We start from the raw sequence: 6,000 nt of genomic DNA, 5'->3' as shown, positions 1-6,000 counted from the left end.
AGAAGAAAGAAAAAAAAAATAATCCAAAGAAACTCAAGAAACGGGCGTCGACCGTGGGCAACCGCCCTCCAAATCATCGAATTGAAAAGTGCAGGAGAGACTGTCGAGAGCCAGGCTTGGTCTCCAGTCTGTGGTTTCCCAGCTAATCGGGCTGGTGGCAGGTAGTGCACTGATCCTTCCTGGGCCGCGGCGGACTAGAGCTCGATCGGGTGGCTCTGCAACAGGGCCGGGCAGCGAGTCGGGAAGCAAAGAGAGAGAGAGAGGGTGGAGCACACAGGGCGCGGCCGGTGCTTCGCAGCCGGGCAGCGTTCGGACCTAAGAATAGGGAGGGAAGTGTCCCAGAGGGTCCGCTCCATGACGGGAACGGTTCTTCATTTAACGGAGCAAATATTGAAGCGCGATAGAAAAATAAAAATACCGCGGAGAGCGGCGTTGGCAGCAGCGGCAGCGGCGGGAAAGCGTGGGAGGCGCCATCTTAACTCGGCGGGGAAGAAGGAAAAGCATGGGAGGCGCCATTTTGATCCATCGGGGACAAAGGCAAAGCGCGGGAGGCGCCATCTTAGATTTTCAAGATGCCAAAGACTGGCGATATCACTGCCTTCGATAATGCAATAGAAAACTGGACCACGTATGTGGAAAGAGTCGAGGTATATTGCGAGGCAAACGAAATAGCCGATGAGAAAAAGGCATCGGTATTGCTAAATTTAATGGGCGCAAGAACGTACGGCCTATTGCAGAACCTGATTACTCCAGCTAAACCGAAGGCGAAGAGTTTTAACGAAATTGTTGCTATCCTACAGGAACACCTAAATCCTACACCGCTGCTGCTAGCAGAAAGATTTAAATTCCACAGGAGAAATCAGCATAAAAATTAGAGCAATGCTGATTACCTTACGGAACTACGCAAGCTATCAAAGCACTGCCAGTTCATAGCAGGACTGGCAGATACCTTACGGGACAAATTTGTCTGTGGACTCCTGCGTGAACGAACCCAGAAGAGGTTACTCTCAGAGAAAGAGCTGACGCTAGATAAGGCTTTCAGCGTGGCAGTATCGTACGAAGCAGCAGCAAGGGGAGCTGCGGAAATACAACAAAAGCCACAGGAATACGGCACCCACGAAATGACACGGGGATTTGCAAAATGTTATCGCTGCGGCAGAACAAACCATGACCAGAAGGACTGCTGGTCCAAGGACAAAATATGCAGGCAATGCGGAAAGATGGGACACATTGCACGAGTTTGCAGGTCTGGGAAGAAGACCAACGACAACAAAAAGGCTACTAAGGAACCGTACAGGAAAGTACAAAAGATGACGGACAGTAGTTCCGAAGACCAGATGAGCAATAGTGAATCCGGGAACAAGAGACTAAGCTGTCTCAAACTTCACAACGTAATCGCAAAAGAGGATCACCGAACCATTTGGGTCGCCCTCACGATAGCAGGGTCCCAAGTCCAAATGGAATTGGATACAGGATCAGCTCTAACCATCATGAATCGACGAGACTACGAGCGGTTATTCTCACACATACCCTTGAGAGAGACATCCATTGTCTTGAGGACGTATACGGGGCGAAAAGTATACCCCAGAGGAAAAATAAGGGTGCCTGTCGAATACAACGGCAAGAAAATACAGAAATTGTATCTCTACATTCTGCAAGATGGTGGACCACCGTTATTGGGACGTGAATGGATTAGAAAGATAAGTTTAGACTGGCACTCCATTCAGGCACTGACAGTGGCTGGTAAAAAGGATGACGACGTCACTCCTGGACGATTGTCAACAATCTTAGCTGACGCCAAAGAGGTATTTCAACAAGAACTGGGCACTCTTAAAGGCGTAACTGCCTCGATAAAAATAGAGGAGAATGCAATTCCCAAGTTTTTCAAAGCAAGACCGGTACCATATGCAATTCGCCCAGCCATCGAGGCAGAGCTGGAGAATCTGGAGAAGGCAGGCGTGTTATCTAAGGTAGACTGGAGCGAGTGGGCGACACCCATCATTCCTGTCATGAAGAAAACGTTAAACAATAAGTCTGAGGAGCCAAGGAAGGTTCGCATCTGTGGGGACTTCAAGGTGACGATGAACCCAGTCCTTCACACAGTACAATATCCTCTTCCAAGGATAGAAGATATCTTCGCCTCACTATCTGGAGGGAAGCGTTTTACAAAAATTGACCTAGCACAAGCATATTTGCAGATGGAGGTTGAAGAATCCTCTAGGAAGTATCTCACGATAAATACTCACAAAGGTCTTTACCAGTATAATCGACTGGTATTCGGAGTAGCATCAGCTCCGGCAATATGGCAAAGAGCGATGGAACAAGTCCTGCAAGGGATTCCGGGGACTCAGTATTACTTGGACGACATCCTACTGACAGTTGAAGATGACAGTGAACACCTTGCCAACCTAGAGCAGGTGCTCACTAGACTACGGGAACATGGGCTACGAGCCAATCGCCCTAAGTGCGAGTTTTTTAAGAAACAGATATCGTATTGTGGCCACGTGATTGATGAAGAGGGGTTGCATAAGTCCCCTGACAAAATTGAAGCGGTAGTTAAGGCTCCAGCGCCTGAAAATGTGTCGCAACTGAGGTCATTCCTCGGATTGGGGAATTACTACCATAAGTTTTTGCCGAATTTGTCCACAATTCTGCATCCACTGAACGCCCTACTATGAACGGGAGTAGCATGGAAATGGAGCGATGAATGTAAGCAGGCCTTTCAGAAGAGTAAGGACCTAATCACTTCAAGAGAAGTATTGGCTCACTACAACCCATCACTACCAATAAGACTGGCGTGCGATGCGTCTCCCTACGGCATTGGGGCGGTACTGTCACATAAATTCCTTGATGGTTCAGAGAGGCCGATAGCTTTTGCGTCACGCTCGTTAACTTCAGGCGAGCGTAACTACGCCCAGATTGACAGAGAGGCCCTCAGCCTGGTGTGGGGGGTGAAGAAGTTCAATCACTACCTGCACGGTCAGAAATTTACTCTACTAACTGATCATCAACCTCTCGTCTCCATTTTCAACCCTCAGAAGGGCGTACCGATAATGACGGCACAACGGCTACAGAGGTGGTCCCTTTTCCTAGGGGCACACCAATATGACATTGAGTACAAAGGAACTAAACAGCATGGGAATGCTGATGGATTGCCGTGCCTACTGTTGCCAACGGTGGAAGAAGAACTGGCAGTGGATCCAGTGGAGTTATTCCACTCGACCATAGTCGAATGTCTCCCTGTGACGAATGCAAACATAGAAAAGGAAACACAAAATGGCCCGACACTCTCCTGGGTCTATGATTTAATGGTGAAGGGATGGCCAGCACATGGCGAACCACTGCTGCCAGCATTCTCGCCGAGAAGAGAACAGCTGTCAGTGTGCAGAGGAACCTTGATGTGTGGATCCAGAGTAGTAATTCCACCCAAATTGAAGGATAGAGTGCTCAATGAGCTTCATGAGGGTCATCTGGGAGGGGTATAAATGAAGAACCTAGCCAGAGCATTTGTGTGGTGGCCGGGAATCGATAGAGAAATCGAAGAGATGACCAAGAGCTGTACAGGATGCCAGAAGGTCCAAAACGCCCCACCACAAGCCCCTCTACATCCATGGGAGTGGCCCTCATCTCCATGGCAAAGGGTGCACATTGATTTTGCTGGTCCCTTTATGGACTCAATGTTTTTAATTGCGGTGGATGCACATTCAAAGTGGCCAGAGGTAATAAAAATGTCCTCAACCACCACAGAAAAAACTATCACAGTCTTACGAACCATATTCGCCAGGAATGGGCTGCCTGAACAGATTTGCTCTGACAATGGACCACAGTTTGTGTCTGAAGAGTTCCGGAGGTTCTTAAAGAACAATGGTGTTAAGCATTACACATCCGCCCCATATCATCCAGCCACTAATGGATTGGCCGAGAGGTTTGTTCAAACATTCAAGAAGGCTATCAAGGCAATGTGTAATGAAGATATACCCCTACAACACAAGGTGGATAACTTCTTGTTTGCCTACCGGAATGCGACACATGTGGTTACCAACCAAACTCCAGCCATGATGTTCTTCAATCGAAGACTACGATGCCGCTTGGATTTGGTTAAGCCAAACGTCAGAAGAGATGTGGAGAACAGGAAGTTTCAGAATATGAATGAAAGGCTGAACAGGAATTTTAAGATAGGTCAACCAGTTTTGGCCCAGGACTACCCCACAGAGAAATGGCAGCCAGGAACGATCTGTACACAGCAAGGACCTCTAGTGTATACCGTGGACGTTGGAGAGAGCATTGTAAGACGCCATGCTGACCAGATTCTAGAGTCACTGGAAAACGCCAACTCCACACCACGATCTGATACACCTGGCGATGAAACCGAAGTACCAATTGCATCTACCGCAGAATCGGTGATATTGGAAGCAGACGAACCAAACAACGACATTGATCCCGACTCAACCTTGCCAGAAGAACCTGATATCCCAAAGAGGCGTTATCCAGACAGAATCAGGAAGCCACCTCAAAGACTGAACTTATAATTGCTTAACTTCAACCAATGTATCTAGCAACTGTAATTGTAATTAGTTATTATTTAGTTGTTAAATGAATGTTATGTACTGTTTATCTAAAAGGGGAGGAATTGTTGTGTATGTACCTTTAAGGGAATAACTGGTCTCAGACTGCAGTACCGGCAGTGACCACCCCTGTATAAAAGGCCCTAGCAGGCTTCTGTAGTTTCAGTTTCCAGGTTGTCTCCATTCAGTAAAGACTTGTTATAATCAACTCCTGCAGCCCGTGTCTCAATTATACACGGACATAATACCCGCCACTGGGGTTCAATTACGTAGGAGCAGCAGGGTGGGAAGGGTCCGAGCGCGAAAGAGAAGTCGTTCTCCATCAAGGGGCCAGCAGTAGAGGGAGGTCCTGAGACATTTCTTTGGCCAAACTCAAGGAGACCCTCACCTGTTGGAATTGTTGGAAATAGTTTGTTCAGTTTTGCGGCTTTGCCGAAGAGTTTAGTGTTATTTTGTTTGTTATGGTTTCTGTTGACATGACGTTGTTTTGCTGTAATGAAAGACTTTTGTGCCAATAAAGAGAAGTTTAAATGTGCTATGGTGTACATGAATAATTACAGTGATGCTGGCCTTCAGATGCTTTCAAACATCCAAAGTGCGCAGCAGTTAGGACACTCATCATTCCGCCAGAGGGGCCTCGAGACGACTCCTCATGAGCCAGTGACGGATGGCCCTTCCACTTTCAGGAGCCCTTCCATCTTCCTCCTCCTGCTCCTCCTCCTCCTCATCCGCATGCTCCTCCTCCTCCTCCTCCTCCGCCTGCTTCTCCAGGGTCAGAGGGAAGGTGATGAATTGACGCCTTCTCCTATAAAGGGCAGCTGTAACTTGCCGGATGCAGCAGTGGACTGCAGCCTGGGAGATATTCACAATGTCCCCAATGGCTCACTGAAAGGATCCGTTGCCATAAAAATTGAGGCCAACAGTCAGTTTAGCGGCCACCGACAGAGAGGTCATGCACCATTGACGCGGCTGCAGGTCCTCAGTAAGCAGGTGGCACAGCTCAGTAACAATGTCCATCCCGATTCAGAGCCTTCGCACACACTGCTCCTCCGACATGTCAAGGTATGACCCCTAAAGACCCTCGCAGCATAGCCTCGGATTGGGCAACCTCCATTGCCCCTCCTCCTTCTGGCCAATCCCGGCCCTCTCTCCCGCCGTCTTTCTGCCCCTTCATAGTGTTCGGCCTGGAGCCCGTCGCCCTCCAAAGCATCTCCCATTCCGATGCCAGTTGGTCAGAAGGCTGTTAGGTCTAGTGCTCCAACTGCTCCGGACAGGTTTGAGGGTCCCAAGTACTGTAATGCTAAAATCCAAAAACTCTGCTCCACAGTAGCTCCCTAACTCTCTCCACCAACGATTGCAATGAACAGGCCAAGTGGCTGAAGCTTCTATACTAGAGCTGTCCCCTTTAAATAGCGCCCCCCCGACTCCGAGAAGG

Source organism: Somniosus microcephalus, chromosome 28, assembly GCF_052327205.1.
Source record: "Somniosus microcephalus isolate GS21.2 chromosome 28, FLI_Smic_1.0, whole genome shotgun sequence".
In the NCBI taxonomy this organism is placed as follows: Eukaryota; Metazoa; Chordata; class Chondrichthyes; order Squaliformes; family Somniosidae; genus Somniosus; species Somniosus microcephalus.
This window is presented reverse-complemented; position numbering follows the sequence as displayed.